At 37.8% G+C, this 21,272-nt stretch overlaps 1 long non-coding RNA gene across 1 annotated transcript; it reads left to right on the top strand.

The window, feature by feature from the left end:
- Positions 1-1,618: 1,618 nt before the first annotated feature.
- On the top strand, positions 1,619-9,656 carry LOC132602291 (uncharacterized). Its single transcript, XR_009567715.1, has 3 exons — positions 1,619-2,210; positions 7,961-8,011; positions 9,372-9,656. It is a non-coding gene; the product is annotated as an uncharacterized LOC132602291 (long non-coding RNA).
- Positions 9,657-21,272: the final 11,616 nt, after the last annotated feature.

Below are 21,272 nucleotides of genomic sequence, written 5' to 3' on the forward strand. Positions count from 1 at the left end.
AGGGCAAGGCGAGCCACAACTGGTTGGCCTTTTCTTCCATAATATGTTAATGCAATTCTAACAGCTGTAAAATGGATATGGGTGAAACCATGATTTTTCCACTGTTTAGGAAAATCATCTGGAATCTACAGAGTGATGAATTGTTCCTCTTGAGTTGCCAGAATAGGGTGTTGGTCAAGTTTTGAGGCACCAACATATTCTTTAGATCCTTTGGGCTTTGGTTGGATCAGGGAACAGATTTCTTACCACAGGGAACATGTCTTTTTAGCAAAATTAGATTATGGGTTTATGAGGGGTAGGTCGGTGGGATACACTTTGTTTTCATCGGGTGGGATATCAGCTTCATAAAGGTAGTCATATTTGCAAAAAAGGGTTTTATACAGAATGGGAGACATATTTATTTTTGCTAAGGACTTACAAGGGTTGGACGCAGATGGTAACGACTCAGACATATTTTTACTAAAACTTCTTTCTGGAATTGGCTCATCTGTCATCCCGTCACGATCATCGTCTACTTATGTTTGCTTTCTAAATTTCTCTTGTTCTTCTCTTTGAAAGGCATCGAAAGGCTGATCTTAAGTTAGTATAGGGTTAGGAAATATTGAGCAAGTTAAGCTTGCTACAAGTACAATAGTTTTCCGAAGCTTTGAGAGTATGTCCGTAGTAGTGTGAAAGTTTTTCCGAGTTGAGTAGCTTGGCTAGGAAGCCAGCCCATTTTGTAGGAAAAACCTTCATGTCTATGATCTATCAAACTGTCCGACTAACTTGACAAGTCATCCTTCGGGTTGTTGAAGTCAGATTTGTGGCAAGCCGTCCTTCGGGATGTTGAAGCCCAGTCCTCCTATGTAAGAAAACTATTGTGCTTGCAGTCTAGCCGTCTTTCTTGCTCTTTCCGCCCTCTACACACTTCATGGATGCGTGGACGAGAAGAGTATTGACACCTGATTTTTGGCCTCCAATAATTTTATTTAATTATTTAGAGTTCTTGAGTCACAAACTGAGTGAAATATACATTTTTACAAGTTGAAAATGATTTTACAAAATTATTCTGATGACATTTTGCCATTTCATTTGGCAAAATATCATCAAGTATACTAATGTATATCATCCGGTATATTGGGTATATTTTCAAGAATTCCAAATGCATTTATCAAGAATTTAATTCAAAATAGTGAGAATTATTCAACTTATTGTTTTAAAGCTATCAATGCCAAATATGTTATTCCATTTAATCAAGAAATTCGATTAATTGAATAGATAATCAAATACGTCTCAATTTTACAATTTGCTTAGCTATAATTGCATTTTCTTTCAAATGGCTAAAATTGAAATTATTGATTTTATTTATGTGATTAATTGAGGTCATGATTTAAATGATTAATTGGTCTACACTTTTACTTGACTACAATTGAAATAGATTAGAGTTTTAATTATGGCCAGAGTTGCAAAAATGGCCAATTTCTACTCTTAATTTCATTAAAAACGTTTGGGCCATATGCCCTTTTAAAAATTAGCCAGGCCCGGTCCAAGAGGACCACACCCAGCCCAATACCCATTTCGTACTTATATACACAAATAGACCACTCAAGGTCTCATTTGTTTGAAGGGTTTCAACCTTAATTGCAGCCTCTCTCTCTCTCTCTCTCTCTCTCTCTCTCTTGCCAAAAATGGCAAAATTGCCATCCGTTTCTGCTGTCCACAGACCATGCATGGTCTTTTTGGATAAAACAATTAAAGTTTACCCTCTCTCAACCGCGTCACCAACAGAGAAAGGTAAAATGTCACCCTCTCTCTTACTTTTCTGCGAATTACGGTCAAGCAGGGATGTTTTCTTAATTATTTTTGTTTGCTTATGCTCGATTCTTATTGGTTTTCATCAAAACACAAACATTCAAGAAGAACCCTTTTTTAATTTTGATAGTCCCACATCGAATGCAAATCAGAAATTTAGGGTTTTAGGGTTCTATATAAAGAATACCACCCTTCTCATTTTGAAAAAGAGGTCAAAATTTCAATACACACACAAGTTTCGACCTAGAGCAAAAAATACTCAAATTACCTAGGGATTTAGCATTTGCTGAAACCTTTAACTATTTGAGTTTTTCCTAGTTTAAAATTTGATTACTTTGCTTTTGTGGTTGAGTCTTGGGTACTGAGGAGTGCAAGGATCTCCAATTCCAAACTCTAGACAAGTGTTGCACATAAGAAAGGTAAAATCCATTCCTTCTCTTTTATTTTAGTTCTGTTTAGTTTCGGGATATGCTCATATGTTTATGGGTTTTTTCCTGTTTTAGTTATTAGATTAATTTAGCTTAGTTATTAGTATATTTATGTGAGTTTTAAATACTGTTTAATTGTATGTTTGTTAGTTTGAGCTTATTAATAGTAGATTTTATATTCTTTGGGTGTTTTATTTTTGGTTAATTAGGTTTTAGTTTTTGCTACGATAGTTTAACTGTTGGCATGCCTACTTTGTGTAGTATGGATTAGTTTAGTTTAAGTGTTGTTTGACTAAAATATTAAGTTAAACTATGAAGAGAAGTTGTACTTTATCTATTTTGGTTAACCTGTGAACAACTGGTTTTCAAGCATGTGTATTAGCTGTTTGGTTGGCCCAAGCCTTAGTTAATTGAAATACTCATAATGTGGATGTGCTCTTGGGTGAATTAATCGATTTCAGTACACCGGATTATTTTGAATGATAGCAAATGTTATCTTTGCCTAGTTCAACATGTTTCAATTCCTGAATGATCATGTATGTGGTGTATACAAATGGGTTTGAGTGTCTTAATTGATTCTATTTAAACCATTATATAGAGCAAAGGACCTTGTTCCCGTGAGTTGATTTCAACATGAGATAGTAATAGTTGCGCTTTTAGTATGTGCTCAAGTAGTTGGTAATCTTCTTATGCCATTGGATAGTACATTGAGATCATGTCTTTGAGACTGTTTGATAGATGGAAAATGTGACAGAAATTGGGATTGCTTAGTAAACTGGAAGGGTCCAGTTATTGCTTCAAATAACCATCTTCGATAATTAAAATTGATTGGATTTACTGCATAGTTACACCTAGTTGGTTCCAATATAGACATACAAATTGTATATGTTAGGATTTGGCTGAGAGTGATCAATGTTGGGTATTGTCCTGTTATCTGAGAGGAAATTATTATTTGAAACAGTTAGGAGTTTAAGAGGTTAATTGTTTTCCCTTGTCATGACAAAATTAAACTAGTATGGTCCACTTAAGAATAAAGATGGACTATCTAAGGTCACCTATGCAAAAGGAACTCATAAGGTTGTCACTTGTCTTGTAAGGAAGTGAGAAGTGACTTATCTAGGGCTAGGGAGGGTTTAGGAAAGGCTTTGAGTTCCCACTCTGCCTAGTACTACCTATCCCAAGCTGCTGGGGTTCCTTCCTATTGAATTACAATTCCATGAGACCCTCTAAGGTCTTAGTAAGCTTAAAAAAGGAAAAAATTATGTGTTGCATGCTAAAAACTAGAATTTGAAAATCTGAATGCAAGATTAATAAGTGTGCTTGTGTAGTTTGCCTCTTTTTAGTGCTTTGCACTGTACTCTGTCCTGAATTTTCAGAGCAAACCTAAATGCCATTGTGTCTTCCTCTTATTTCACAGTTCGTGTCATGCTCGAAAAACTCTATTGGCCTTGATATCTCAAAATCTCATTTTATTAAGTTCAAGTTTACAGATCCCCTCATATCGAACATTCCTTTTTTTTTTCTTAAGATGGGATCTTCCTGCCAAAATTTCCTTTTCCTAATACTGTCCTTATTTTCTGAGTATCTTCGACGGATTCCCAAATTTCCACCTTCAGTTCTACGCTCAATGACTCTTGTAATTTCTGAGATGCTTTATTCTATACCTTATATTTCATTACTTCTGTTCCATTTGCAATCGTACATCCACTAAATTAAATCTTTATGCACTTGGGTTATTCCTCAATACGTGGTTCTTTTATCATCCAATGATTTATCTTACGATCCTTGGCTGACCCTCCCTAGGACTTGTATAGGTTAGTCGTTTACTGTCTAAACCGATTCATCTGGTTCGTTTTCTTGTCGATCACTTGCAGCTTTACGAGTAAATGTATTTGCTATGACATTAGCTTCATTTCCTCCACCTTAGTTTAATATGATCATCTTATATGAAATGAAACATTTTTTCTTGCTCTCATTGCTATCGTCAAGCCAAAAATTATTTATTTAGACTTATCCATTCACGTATGCTTGCCACTTGACGCTTGTCTCTTTACATACCGTCACCCTTTTGCTTCTGTCTTCATCGCATCACACATATTTATCATATTCTATTGTAGCTTATACTGAACTTCATAAGAACTATTCTCGTGTATCAATTTAATCCTTTTCTACTTCCATCCTTTCCTTATTGTTCATTCCAAATCTTATCTTTAGTGTCGATTCTATTTTCTCCATTTGATGGCTTTCTTCTTTAAGCCTTTCTTGAATATTGTGCTACTCCCTTTATCATTGTTGTAGTTTCAATTAACTATCCCTCAGAGTTGTAGTTTCATGACGAAAAAACTAATTCAAATCAACTACCCTATTTGGATATCCTCATGGTCTGTCTTTAACATCGAGTGTAATTATAGTCGGGTTCTTCCTGTACTTTGGTTGTTAATGCGTCATCCTCTCCTTACTTTTCAGTCTTAAGCAATATTCTTTTGGATTAGTGTCTCCCGACTTAACTAACTACTCAAGTCGATATTCCTGTGTATAAAGTATCTAGCCACCCCTATCGTCGGTTCATTTTTCTTTCTTATCGCTTAAACTCATGTGTAACTTTAAAGTTGCTTCTAATCCTCTCTATTACTGTCACTCTATTTATTGCCGTAGGCAAGATGCATTTGAGTTGGTACTTTATCATTACATATTTCCTCCTTAGGGAAGTAGTTCCATGTTCCATTCTCAATATCTTACTTATCTTCCCATTTTCCGTGGATCTGTATTCTTAGTAGTTTACGCTTGACTTCCCTTTCTTCTGAGGCCAATCATTGGTGTTCATTTACATTAAGATTCTTATATTCTTACTGGTACTTTAGTACTCAACGAGTTTAACTTTGAGGGATCTTTATAAGTTACTTCCAGGGTCCTCCCCCTACTAATCATTTTCCTTTTTTCTACTTCTTAATTTCTCGAACAACTACAATATTAGCTAATGCAAGAGTCCTTCAACCTTCCTAGTCGGTATCTTAGCTCAAGCTCATCCTAAGTCATCTTTTGATGTCGGTGTCTCTCAGTCACATTGTTAAATTGATCTTTTTAATGGTTCTTATTAAAATAATTAGTTCACTCTTGATGAAAAACGTAGCTTTACGTTACTTCGAAGCCTCAAGCTTACTTATTTATTTCCTCCATACCTTATCGTACTCCCATACACTGACTTACGTTTCTTATTGATTTCCCCATTTTATATTTACCATTTTACTCGGTTTCATCTTAACCCTTGACAACCCTTTGTTCCCTTTCTGCTCCAGAATTAATTTCAGCAAAACATCTTCTTGTTCTTATCTTCCTTTACTTTAATCGGTTTGCCCCTTTCTGATATTGCATTATGTATTTGTTAACTCCATAGTCGTAAAACTCCCTTGAAGATATCTTCCACATCCTAGTCTTACTACCTGCCTTCAATACATTAACATATACTACAACCCATTCGTTTGGACTGGCAACTGTGCATTTGAACTTTCGTGCACATTCAACTGACATTTTCTAACTAACGCAAACATCATAAAGGGAAATTCTGGGCTGCATATCCATTGCAACATTGATAAGGGTTCATATCTCATTAACTTAATGGAACATAAGTATAGCCCTGCTTATCGTTCAAACATAAGAATTCTACCTTTACCTTCATATCGTATTCATTATTTACTTCCATTGGAATGCCTTAACTCCTCAATAACGTAATAAAATTCAAACTCTCCAATCTAGATACCAGTAGTATAGAACATGCAGTACTTTCCCACCAACTACTAAAAATGGGATCTCACAAAAATAAAGTTTATATACCTGTACTCAGAACGTAACTTCACATGGCACCGGAGCTCGACGCTCCACCCTCACTCCTATCCTAGTCTTTAAGTTTAAGCGTTGGACATGCTCGTATCTTGTGGCTCTTACTTCCAGACCAAAAACAAACACCTATTCCTACATGACATTAGCCGACATGCGGCCGACCACACTAATGACAAAGTGGCCGGGGTGGCTCCACTGTTCCTGTACTAACATGATCCTGACATACTGACTGTTATATCCCGTATTTTTGAACGTCGGATTATTTGTAAGCTGAGGTGGGGCCCACACATCAAGATGTTTTTTTGGAACATGTGACAAGCTATATGAATCACATATGTAAAGTTAAACACAACTCATAAAGGACCCTTGGGCCAAATCAAAGTGGAAGCCCTCCAAACGAATATTTTTAAGAAAACATTTCCGGGTGACCTGACTTGGAGGGGCACAAACGGTATTATAAGTTTGGAATTTGGAAAATTACCAAGAGATATAGGTTATAGATAATTGAATTAGCTTTCCAACCATAGGTCGTGGGTTCCAAGGTGAAGTCGGTACAAGGAGATATGGACGTTTTAAGGTCGAAAGGTCAGTGGGTTATGCCCAACTCGGGACCAACCGGTTTGGCCCAAGAAAAATGAAAAGAAAAAAAAAATGAGGCCCAAGTTTAAGAGGGTGGCCGGCCAAATCCATGGCCCAAACCCACAAAAAAATTAATGAATTTTCCATGTGTTAAAATAGATGAAAGGGACCATATATTATCACTTATCCATTAGAATTTTCAAGAAACACAAAAGATGAAGAACAAAAACAAAGGGCCATTTCGGCCAAGATCCATGGAAATTGAGTACCTTAAATCTTGTTCCAAAAATTGTTTTCTTGTAGTATTCCTACCAATTCAAGTACCCTCTACAACGTGGTATGATTATTTCGGAAGATGGTTCATCCGTTTCATCGTTTCCGCATTTTGGTTAAGTGAAGAAGATTGGAGAAAAAGGTAAGAATTCATTCCATGTTATTATGTTATGAAGGTTTGTTTGTGTTGTAGTATGTAGAAATGAGTAGAAAGTATGGAAATATGGAAGTTTGCAAAGTGGGTATGTAAGTTGGCATGTAGCCGTGTGTGTATGTATGTTATATACGTATGGTGAGTTAAATTTATGCTGTATTCTAGTTGTGAGCATGATGGAATTCATATTGAGAATGAAAGTAGAATGAATTTGGTTGAAGTTGGAAATATAGGTATTGGCCGTGTGGTATATGGAGATTAGAATGGGAATGAATTAATTTTGTTTAATATGTTGGTTGTGTTGTTGTGATCCTTATAATGTAAAGGAAGGTAATATGATTTAAGTTGGCATTGAAATGGAATGTAAAAGGTTATGTCATTCTAATATGATTTTATGATATTGTGGAAATGAAGTCGTAAGGTGTAAAGTATGATGATTGTTGATGAAGTTGGAAGATAGAAACATGTTATGAAAACGTTTGTTAAAGATTAGAAGTTTTGGTGGAATTATGACTTTGGTGGAAAGCTTGTATATTGTGTATATCTTGTGAATATTTTGTGGAATTGATATGAAATGCTTCCAAATTATATTGTGATGATCTTGATTAATGATGAATGTGAAACCCTTGAGATTTGTTTGGAAATTTGAAGTTGAAATGGAAGTATCGCACTATGTTAGAAAGGGAACTAGTTGTGTCATATTGTGTCTTGTAGTTATTGTTGTTGTTGTTGTTAGTGTTGTTATTGGGTTGTTGTTGATTGTTTTGGCCGAGTTGAATTCTCGGGGATGCTATATGTATAGGGGAAATGCTGCCCAAATTTCTGTAGAAAAGTGTTGATTTGATATTTAAGTCCTAAAGTCTTAGGGTTAACATTTGGTAAATGTGACTATTTGTAGATTTTGGACGAAACGGGAAGTGAACTTGGAAAGGCGTAAAAAGCATAAAAGGTATGTAAAGCTATCCCAATTCTTCTTTTGGCATGTCCTAGATGTACTAGGATCGAATTCGAGCCAAGGAAATATTATGTCTTTCGGAATCCGCGTTTCAAATTGTCCCTTTTTCATTCACTGGAATTGAACCCTATAAGTATGCTTTGTTAAAGAATTGTGTAAACTTCCGCAAATTGTCTAGAAAGTTATGAAATGTCCCTAGGACCTCCGTAGGTGACTCCATAAGCTTAATATACGTAATTTGAGCCCACCGCTTCGGTTGTCCCGAGGTGGGCCCACTATTTCCGACTTTACCCTTTTTGTGTTATAACTTAATTTCAAGCGGTTCTAAAGGAATCGCCTTAACTACTCTTCTAACTACCAATGATATTTATTCTAAATACTTTATTGAATCTCTGTAAAGGTATGATATTTTGTGTCTCGTTTAGTCTCCCACTATTCCCGCTTTGCCTTTTAGTGTACTATTGCCTTATTTTCGAACAATATAAAATGAAACGTTTTAACTATCCTTTTAACTACTAAGGAAAATTGTTTTAATGATTCCCTCGAGTCTGGTAAACTATTTTGGAATATGAAAATGATCCCTGAAGGATTATTCTTCCGTAACTCATTATGACATACGACATACACTTACTATGACTCTGTCCGATTTCATTGGTTTGATTTGTCATCCGATATGCCTCATTGAGTGTCTGGAAATATATGGTATTTTTATTGCATTTAGTTTCTCACTACTCCATTCGTGGATGCCTCAATGTTTCCCCCACTGAGCCCGGGCCAGGATATGTTGTCAAGCGTATTCCACTGCATTGTTCGCCGTGCCTCGATGTGAGGGGGCAGGTATATAGGTACATGGGTTGTGGAGTATGCTGTGCCATGTACACACATTCTGATATGATATGATCTGATATGGCCATCTCATATGATATGATATGTTATGTTACGGGGTTATCCCCTATTCTGCTCCTTATGTGTGGTGGCACCAGCGTCGGGGGGTGGCCACGTTCTGTTTGCCGAGTCCCTTGGTAGGGGTCGGATATGATATGGTATATGTTTCTGTACACACTCCTCGTGTTTTGAAAATATGCATTTGATACTTCGAATGTTACACTCACTTCTCTGTAAGTTCTGTTTCGGTTATGATCTTGTTCCGTAATGGGACCAGGTATGACATATGTTTTCAGCGAATACTATTTATGCTATATGATCAGCATTTTGCTAATCTGGATATTCAGTTCATTTTCTGTATCTTCTGCTTCGATTATGACTTTGTTTACTACGTTTCGTGCTTTACATACTCAGTACATATTTCGTACTGACCCCCTTCCTTCGGGGGCTGCGTTTTCATGCCGCGCAGGTACAGACGACGGATTTGCTGAGCCGCCTGCCTAGGACATCTATTCTGCTATTTTGGGAGTGCTCTTTTGTCCAGAGCCTATATGTTGGTACAGTCTGCTGCTATTGTATATATGTATGCTATTCAGGGGTATGACGGGGCCCTGTCCCGTCTTATGATTCTGTTATAATCTGTAGAGGTCTGTAGACATACTTGTGTGGGTTTTGTATATGTTTTGGGATGATATGATCTGTGACATCCTTATCGGCTCCCATGTACTATGTCGGTTCATTTATGATGATTACTAACGCCAATTGACTTTTACATTTAAAAATATTCTGCTGATATGCTAGTCTGGGTTATTGGGTACGTTTGGGTGTCCAGCACGGACACTAGTCGCGGCCTACGGAGTTGGGTCGTTACACTGACGTCTATGAATCCTTCATTAGCCTTACCTGAAAGCTTTGATCATGTGCAAGTGGATGCACAAACCCAGTCTGCTGCAACCTACCACCACTGGGCAAATCTCTGAAGTCACCAACTGTCTTAGCCCTCTTAGTCCATCCCCTAGTCTTATCAGAATCATTTCCTGAAAATATAAACAGCTCTCGCTCCCTGGATTCCCTGGGCTATGAACTCCCTAATCCTTCAACGACTCTATCACCATCAAGGGCAACCGGGTGATGCCAAGCCTGAGAGGAAACTAACTGCATCAGTACATGTACTGCTTGCCTAACATCTCGATCAGACGGAGTAGGTGGTGGAACTGGCAGAGCTAATGACATTGAAGCTTCCCTCAGCTCTTCTAGTACTGGTGGAACCGGGGCTATATGAGGAAATGACTCACTCTGGGCTACAGATGGATCTATCTTAATAGAGGGCATATATCTCATATCCTCTTCCAATCCTTCCTTTACGTTCCAGTTAACTGCTATTTTTCTGGATGATGACATTTTTGTACTACCTACATCTGCGCATACGTCAGACATGATTCCATACAACTCAGCTCTATCGCACGATCTAGGACATGAAAGTAAGGCAACAATCCTAAATGCCTCGCAGCCTCCTGTTTATAAGTGTGGCGCACAACATACCCATAAACAAGACTCTACTAGATACGACTAGTAGACATCTCTAGGACAAAAATGCTCTGATACTAAGTTTGTCATGGCCAAAACTGGAGGGCCGCAACGGGTACCCGAGCCTTACTTGCCAGGCACCACCATAATGTATATTCCTAACCGTACTAATGTATATAAGTGGACTAGGAGGACTGGCATGAAAGAATCTAAATAAAACAGAAGGAATACTCGACAAGGAGTGATCCCAACATATACATGAGATATACGGGCCTACAAGGCCAACATAATCATACATATCCCAAACCATAGGCTGACAAGTCCCTACAAAACATCTATGTACGTGATATATGTATTCAAGCCTCTAAGGAATAGATGAACATCATAATGTCGGTACAGGACCCCGCCATACCCATAAACATGTGTACATACTCATACTGACCCAAAAAGGCTACTCCGGAGCAAGTAGAGTGTGACGACACTTTCTGCTGAGCTGGGAGGACCGTCAAACTGTATATCAGGACCTGTGGGCAAGAAACACAGCATCCCCAGGAAAACGAACATCACTACGAATAAAGTACCGAGTATGTAAGACAGATAACAACATAAGAAAAGACATCATTGTAATAGAGGAACAAGAAACACAACCTTGGCTCTGTATTGCCACTGTGGGCCATGATATGCATAAATACTGTATATATGCGCTTATAGCACCATCATCATACAATATATATACGTGCATATAGCCCCGTCAAGCCTCTAAGGGCATCATCATGATCAACATAATGTCCACCTGATCAGGGGTGCGTCAATAGCACAATCGTAACATATATAAGAGTATATAATGGCATCAAGCCACAGTGGGCATCATCATAATATATATGCATGTGCAAGAGTCATAAAGGAACATGTTGAACTTATCAGAGTGATCAAGGGTCGTTGCACTTCCGATTAACATTATGGAGCTAATATCATCAGCATGTCTTGCATTCAATGATAAATATGACAAGAATCAGCACCACTATACAGTGGACAAGAACATAAGCTTCTAGCTTTTCTAAGAATGGAGCCATAACGAATATCACTCGTTTACGTTTCGTTTCACTTGGAATCATGCTGTCACGACCCAATTTCACTAAGTCATGCGGGCACCTACCTTTCCCACCTCGGTAGGCGAACCCTTAACTCAACATTCACAATTAATAGAAAATAGCGGAAGAAGTAAAATAGCGAAAGTCTCACAATTATAATATAAATAAAAAAATACAGAAGTAAATGAAATTCGCCCCAGTAACTGGTCTGGTAATACAAGAGGATCTAACTAAAATCTACAAGTCTGGAATATCAATAATATATCAAGTCCGAATATGTCTCGGAACAGGAAATAAGACATAAATAAGAAGAATCTTCAAGGCGGCGGACATCTCGTGCTCACCCCGTAGACTCTAAGCAAATCTCAGAGTGACTTTTAGCCACGAGAAACAGAAGTAGATCCAACCTAGAATTCTGCATTCATAAAGGAATGCAACAAGTGCAGGTCAGTACAAAACCACAGTACTGGCGGCTAATATAATTCAGACAATAAAGCAAGATAGGCAAATAAATCAACAAGTATAAGTCAAACATAATCAGAACCAAGTACATTTCATCGCCTATGTATAGTATCTAAACCCAAATGTGCCAAGTCTCAATATGTCCAATCTGAAACCAAAATCACAAGTTAAACACCAGGGCATCACAGTATAAACCATAATGCAATGCAATGCAATATTGTGTACACATGTACTCCGGACGGAAATATCGATATCTCGGTAGCACAACCCAAGGTGACTCACGAAGTCTAAGTGCCACACATCCCGGATCTTTGCCCAAAGACATATGAGTCCTCAAATCTTTGCCCACGGGGGTTCTCACCGACACCACCATGGGGGACCCGCGGAGTCCATGTACTTCACGACTCCGACACAAACCTTGGCAACCACTACTCAATCCACGATTCTAGTACTAACATCGGATATCGAACTCTCACGTCACTCAAATAAATATCGAGCCCAGCTCAGCACAGTGTTTCATCTAGTATCATCAAGGTATCAACAGTGTATCATGAATGGATGAAAATACGTTCAATGCATGTGTTAACATCACTAATCAGATCTATATCATGGGTATGCCAACAACATATCAATGTCACAAGTACCAACATGGGTACGCCAATAATATATCAGTGTCACAAGTACCAATATGGGTACGCCAATAATATATCAGTGTCACAAGTACCAACATGGGTATGCCAACAATGTCAGTATCACAAGGACCAACATGGGTAAGCTAACAATATCAGTGTCACAAGTACTAACATGGATACGCCAACAATATCATGAAAGACTACACAAGTCATATAGAGTTCTATCCTCATATCAACATCAACCCGTAAGATACTACAGTATCACAATCAAGATGGAATAGCAGATTCCAATATCGACTAACAACGCGTGGCATCAAGCCAACACAATAGAACAATCAAGTCACAACACAACGAGGTGGCTAGTCCCAATCACGCAACAGGGCCCAACCTAAGACAATATCCAGCCCAACTTCATAACGGAAGGTTTACATGCTTTCTCCTACAATATAATCTAAATATATGCTTCGCTATATGAAGTCTCACCAAGGGTAAGCCATAACCTGCCTGGATGGCCGAACAGCAACACCAACAATCACTCTATAGCCTTACCCTTCCGCTGAGCCTCAATATCAAGGAAATCTAGGCATATTTGAAATTTGGATTAGAAATCATGAAGAATGATACAAATATTGCTATCATTCAATTTGGGTCAAAACCAACCCTAAAATTTGTGGAAACAGGGCCCACAAGGTCAAAACGGGAAATTCGGGAGTAAAATATCCAATTAAACACTCGGTGATCAAAACCCATCAAATAGTTGCTAAATTAACTCAAGGATTCATCCAATTTCAAAATTCAAGCAAAACCCTCCATTTTGGGTATAAACCCTAACTCTTAAATTCTAGAATTCAACACTAATAATGGAAGGAATATGATTATCATCCTTAGATACATCATAATCTAGTATAAACCCAATCAATTTCATAAATTAAAGCAACTTAGGAAGTCTAACTAATTTTATGAACTTCTCAAGAAAGACCAATTAAACCTTCTTCATGAAAAACCCCAATTTCCTACTTTGGAAATCATGAATTAAAGCTTAAACCAAGGGAATGGATCAAAGGAAAATACTTAGATTATGGTTTCGACCTTACCCCATGGAAGAAACTTGTAGAACATCCTTGAATTCTCCCAAACCCAAACTTTCATGATGCGAAAAACTCCAACAACATTAATAGCCAAAAACGCCCAGCTGTTCTGGCTCTTTTCTTGTGCCAAACGATCTCGAAACTCTCTTTTGATGCCTCCAATGGATTCCTTGTGAAATTCCAGTCAAGTTAGGTTTTTTAATCACTCCATTTAACCATATAGTGAAGGAGATATGGAAGTTTCAATATTTGGAATAGTGCAGATTTTTAAATACGAATTCAGTAGCAATTTCGTTATTAAACAGAAAAATCTGGCAACCCAATTCATAGTAATATGACCATAATCCCCTCATACGATGTCGAAACTTGATGATTTCAGTTGGTATGTTTCAAAATTACGATACAGATATAATGGTTCAGTTGAAACACGAATCAAAGGCCATTTGCTCAATATGGTACCCTTTATGCTCAAATCGACATCGAAACCGAAAACAATCATCATATAACCCAAACTTATCCAAAACTCATCAGAATCTAACTAAACATTGTGGACATGTCCGAAATCATCATACAAAATTATTGGAACTTTCAAAACATCGACAAGGGATCATCTCGACCCGATGTTGACCGTGGTCAACTCCAATTCCAACTTAATCAGTTTCTCAACCAATGACCCAAATCACACTCGAACCCTTCGGGAATATCACAACCCAAATCTGTTGTGTCATGACTAGCACTCGATGCCAAACTAGGCCCGAGCGAACCAATCTAAATCTAAAACTTTGAAGAGTAACCCCTGACTTAAACCGGTAAGGCCTCCCTGCACACAAACAACACCAACAAGCCGGCGACGCCGCAATCTGGACATATATATATGAATACTGAATTGGGCATACACGCCCAAAATACATATACACAACTGAGCAAGCCGACGAGGCTGCCATGATCTTACAAAGCCAACAGTATCCACAGACATACACATATCGACAAGGCTATCACACAGACACACTATATACGGGACTCTTCTACAAGCCTCTAGAAAATGTGCGACTGTACCATACAATCTATAATCAAAAGGAAAGACTCTAAAGGAACTAGCAACTCCGAACATAAAGAGAGCTAACCAATCAGCTGATGCTAGATCCTGCCTACTGGGGAGGTCGATCAATCTGTCGATATGTACCTGTAGGCATGAATCCAGCACCCCCAACAAAAGGGACGTTAGTACGAAATAATGTACTGTGTATGTAAGGCAACGATAACTGAAACTGAACTGAAACAATACAATCTGAAGGCCAAAGAATACCCTAAATATCTCTCCAAACCTGTCTCATATGAAATGCAATATAATACCATTATATATATCTCACTGACCAAGTGCCCAGACAACTGTAAAATCTCACTGGCCAAGTAGCTAGACAATATGTCTCACTGACCCGGCGGCCAGGCAATCTGTCTCACAGACCCATAGGCCAAGCATATCTGTCTCACTGACCCGTAGGCCAGGCATGTCTGTCTCACTGACCAAGTGGCCAGGCTAGACAAAATGTATATATATATATATATATATATATATATATATATATATATATATATATATATATATATATATATATATATATATATCATGCAATATATCATGCATATGCTGAAAAATACTTATACTATAACATGCCTCTTCCGTCTCTCTATGTACTCGAGGACATAGGGAGGGGATATGCCCCCTTAGAAAGATTAACATAACCCTCTAAAACTACACAACAATAGTACTAGCTCTACTTTGAGAAATCCCTAGTCACAACGTCCATTACGCTCTTACCATATATGGAATCATGCCAAGAAAAGAAGGAACAACCTTAACATACCTAAAGCTTACTTCCCGACTTTCCAACCTACTTCTGGCTATAGTCAAATAGCTATTGCACAAGAAGCTCAAGAGAATATGTCATACCCCAAATCCTGGGAGGCGATACCGATACCCATTGCCTTACTTGACCGACCGTACCAACCTATAACTCATGAAATCTGAACACATAAAGAAATATCTAGGACGACATGGCCAAACGATATAAAAATATGTAAATGGACAAGTAACTCAATTGAATACTAAGCAAACCAACAGAAATACATACAAGGGTTGATAAGGCCACCATGGCGTAAACATAACATATACAGGACATGTCTACAAGCCTCTACAAGATGACAATTGTGCCTACCCCGACCTACCCATCATATACAACATATATTTCCAAAACTCTAGACCTGACGACTCCGGATGATGTGGAAATTACTAGCTGAACTTTGGCAACGCCTACTGAGGAGGCCTATCTGTCTATCTATCGGGACCTGCAGGCATGAAATGCAGTGTCCCCTATAAAAGAGAAGTCAGTACGAAATAATGTACCTAGTATATAACAAAACTTAATAATTGTAAACTAAAACTTAACTGATACACATGAACAACTGAATGTAACTAAGACTCGAATATAATTTAAGGGTATACTCACCTCCTTCTGACTCATATCATGTAAATAATACAATAGTATATCTACCCGGCCGTATAGGGCTCGGTGTGAATGGACATTAGTGCCTACCCGACCGATTATCGCTTAGTGGTCTGTAATAATATTGTACAACTATATACATACACTCTCTGCTTTCTCAACTAACATGGAACAAGTACTATACTGGGTATCAACTCCCGACAAGGGATAACTATGATACAAATGTGATAGGATAATATGAATAGAGTATTCTATGAACAACTCTTGTTTCGAATGTTTCTTTCCGAAGTCATTTTTTATATTGATTCATGCCATAAAGAGGTAAGGAATAGCCATTACATACCTTCCATCGACTTACTCGACAACGACGACGTATTCAATCCGAACAGCACTTCAATCTAAAACAAACGGCAATTGAACCAACGTCAAACTAAAGGAAAAGTAGTATACGATATGTCGAACAACAAGCTCGTCTTATAGCTAAGAAATGGTACTTATCCATGCCTCTTTATTATTGAAAAACACAAAACAACAACAACAACAACAGGAAGATAACCAAGTCCTTTCCGTCAATTTCCAGCAGCAAGACATTATAGACAACTTCCAAACAGTCAAACAAGATACAACAACCTATAGACTATTTTCGATTGTCGATTCTTAAATTCTCATTCAAACAACCTAGCCATGACTTGATTATACTGAAATACATATAGAAGAAGAAAAATATCACCTTTAACAACAAGAACAACCCATATCTTGAGCTTACTTCAACTTGAGGAAACCTCCAAGTCAACCATAACAAAGAGAAACCAAATTCTACTAGCTCCGTGGGATTCTCAACACCTGATTATGTTATCTACCTTAGGTTTTGCTCTGGGATCATGCATGTATGATCTCTTGAAGAGTATCTTGGGAGTGTTTAGGAATTGTATAGGTCGAATATGAAGTTAAAATGACAAGCCGCCATATCAAATACATTTAAGTAGAAATGTACTGCTTAACTTCTTCAGTAGAAATATGGGCCTAAAACTTTTATATGGTTCGTATTTTGTACCGTATTTCTACGAAAATTCTGCCCCACTCTCTAAATCTTTCTATGATCTTTCAAAAAAAACACGGTCTATAAAACAATTCTACGGTCCATACATTGGAACATCGAACTCCCAAACTTGATGAACTTCGACGAAACTTATCTTCTTTGACACGTTTAACCTTAACCCTTCTGTTCTATTGCACGACCAGTTATCTATCCTAATGTATTCCAGTGTTTTGCTTATAGGATAGAACACATTACTCTACCTGTTCCAAGTTAGCGTAAGTCAATAATAAGAACATAAAAGTAAGGATATATCAATTTTTATGTGAAAACCACCTGACTCACTAAGAGTGAAAAAACCACAACCTACACCTCTATATGATTTTTCCCAAACTCCCCTACAACGGTATCCTTTGCAACTTCAAGTTACAAACTCTGTAACCTAGGAACTAAACTCTAATTCCTATCTCACTAGACTAATGAGTCCACTTCATGTTATCCCAACTTGAAGTTGAATTTGACTAATGTTTTATACCTATGAATATTGGTTCTATAAAAGCTAATAAAGGTACATCTCGATAAACAATCCTAATACACGAATATAGACTCAAGACTATAAAACATAAACTCTGTAGAATAGGTTCTTCAATCTTCTTCTTTATATTAGGACACACTTCAGTAATAAAAACTCTCAATTGCTTGCATTGATAGTGTTTGCTCAATCTCTGATTTTCTCTCTATGTGAGTGCGTAAGTTTCTTCACGGCTGGACTTGGATATATATAGCACTAGCTTTGCATCAAGTCAGTTGAACTCAATTCCTACCCGGTAAGGCCTATAATGAGAGTTAGGGTTTGAGTTGACTTGGGACTTTTTCTTTCAACATGGCTTCAGTGTCCTTGTAGGAGTCTGAATTATCTTGATAATTATGACAAGAAATCCTACAACTTGTCCGCCATGTCTTTACCATAAATCACAAATCCTACTCGCAGTAGGACTTTGAGCTGGAACACGTTCTTAGACCTGGTTCAAGCACTTGGTTCATTCAACTCTGAATCATCTCAGTCTCTGAGATGGACCATGTCCATAAACCTATTTCTTTCACCTTTGTCTCGCAACTATCTCTGATCTATTCACACTTGCCTCATTTAGTGCACCTGTCTTTAAGGTATAACATGTTGACAGACCTGGTTCATCTACCTTGTTCAGTTACTTTTATAATCATCTTTCTGTGTGTAGTTCATTCGCTTTATCTCAAGCATCTGTCTCTAAACCTGGTTTACTTGCCTTGCTCACTTTGTTAATCATCAAAACTCACACGTGCGTATGCCAACAAATTCTCCCTTTTTGATGATGACAAACCCATGTTATTTTAAGCCTCTCTATAACCTATTCCAGACATCTCAAAGCCTAGAAAATGAACACCAACAACTAAGATTGAACTAGGTTAGCATATATGGGTCATAAGCATTACACAATACTTCTTCCCCTTTTTGGCATTATTAAAAAGTTATTTCAGATTACTTATGCTTCAAGTGAACTTTGTTATTGAACTGATGGCCAGTAGGGCTATCGCATATACACAGAGTAACATAATTAGTGGCTCAAATTAAGTCTATGAAAGAATTCAAATCATATAATATGGCACAGATTTGTAAGATATGCAAATATTTTTCATTAACTTTATCAAGTATAATTCTAGTCCCATGGTTAACAGAATACAAAACAGATCATTTCCACAAAACGTAGGACCTAGACACACTAAGGTAATTACTTTGGGGAGATTACAGAGAACCTGGTCACTTTGCTAAGGATTATGACCAAGGTGGTTTTAAGTGGGAGGTAAAAGTGGGTTGAATATAAAGGAACTATATATCTTTCTCTATTTTTCCCCCACGAACCACCATCTTTGTCAACCTTTTGCCCCTAAGAAGAACCACCATATTCATCCACGTTTTTCCCCCAAGAGGACCCACCATCTTTTTCCATTGATTTCTCCCAAGAAGATCCAGCATCCTTTCCAACGATTTTGCTCTTAAGGACCCACCACCCTTTTCAATTATGTTCCTTTTCCTTAGATGATGGATAATTCCTCTCACTTTCCATTTTTTCCCCCATGAGCCATCATGTCTCTATCAAGCAGAGTTTCCCCTAACCTAGTGTCACGACCCGACTCGGGGCCGCGACAAGCACTCGGTGCTAGCCCACCCAGGCACCCTCTTAGCTTACTCTTATGCTTACATCTAGGTGAGCCACATAATTATACATGCATTTCCATTCATTCGTCAACTAGTCCCATTTGGACAACAGCACATTTATATCATCATAGGCATCTATGCCACATCAATGTACATGGGCCAACGTGGCCGACAAAATGATATACAAAACATAGGCCGACAAGGCCAAACACATCTACCCACACACACATATGTCTACGAGCCTCTAAGAGTATAACATATCAGCGGGACAGGACCCCGCTATGCCCATAATTATATACACAAAAGAATGAGTACCCAAAAGATATGGGTCCGAAGGAAATGGAGCTCTCTATGTAATCTCCGAATAGGCAGCTATGGATCAAGTCTGTCTCCCTGTGCACCTGCGGGCATGACGCAGCGTCCACAAACAAAAGGACGTCAGTACGAAGAATGTACTGAGTATGTAAAGCATGAGAAACATCAATAAATAAGCATCATGAACAACATATGAAATAGCATATGAGGGGGAGACAATAATATCATCGTCATAGCACTTACCTGCCTTTCGTAGGACTTTCCATTTTTCATACGTATTTGTACACCTACGTCATCATCCGTATTCCATAATAGTACTCATACCATACTTGTGCTCGTATTCGTATACATGTCCTTATTCGTATTCTTATACGTAGTCTTATCACATTTATATTCATATTATATACATAGTCATTTCATAAACATAGCATTTACATAGCATACCCGACCTCATAGGATCGGTGTTTCATACATACTTGGCCAACCAAGGCTCAAGGTTACTCATACCTGGCCCTACCAAGGCTTCAGGGTTATCTGTACTATCTGCAGAGGTGTGCACGCATTTCGTAATCGTATACATACTTTATACATATTCATATACATATATCCTACCCGGCGTTATAAGGTCGGGGTGTCATTATAGCCCTTCATAGGCACATGTAAGTATAATAGCCCGTAGGCACCTTTAGCATCATTATTATTATCATCGTCATCACTATCATCATCATTTTCGCTACATCTATATCTTATGCTTACTCGTCATATGGGGTGCGTAGTACAATTGTAGCACATATCGAGGATCGTGAGCTTATGAGCTCGGAGTGTCAATCATTTGGATACAACATACTCATATAGAGGATTTAAGAATTTGGACAAGGACCCATGCCTTATGAAAGAAGGGTTAGCCTTACATACCTTTTCGTCGGACTATTCTACACTTGCACGCTTCCTTCCAATGCTAGTGTCTATACCTTCATTAATATCGTAACAATGGCCATTAGGCATTCACATTATCTAGATTCCTTAATTTGCCTCTAATTCACCCATATTCATGGTCATAACATCCAACTTCGTCCATTCGTCTAAAGTGTCTAGTTTATGATCTTAGTACCATTTATAATACATTCATATCAGAACACAACAACATTCATGATTCAATTCAAACTATTCCTCAAAATGTCACTATTCATCATTCATGACCTACTTGACCATATTTTCTACAATCCATGTATTTCAACTATTTAATACCTTAAACATCATGTAAAAATCATGAATCTTACCTTAGAAGTTGTAGGAACAAGCTTTGGTTAATAATACTCCACTTTGGTTAGTATGATGATCCTTCTTGAGTACAAACTGAAGATTCAAGATTTTGGATTGCTCCTGCTGCCTTTTTATTGTCCATGTTTCCACCTTCTTAAACCATTGCTTGCTTTCATTTGTACGACAATTTCCTTGGGATATATCCTCTTCTTTTCGCCCCGATTTTGTATTCCACATCACTCATGCATTTGAGAC

This window comes from Lycium barbarum, chromosome 7, assembly GCF_019175385.1.
Source record: "Lycium barbarum isolate Lr01 chromosome 7, ASM1917538v2, whole genome shotgun sequence".
NCBI lineage: Eukaryota > Viridiplantae > Streptophyta > Magnoliopsida > Solanales > Solanaceae > Lycium > Lycium barbarum.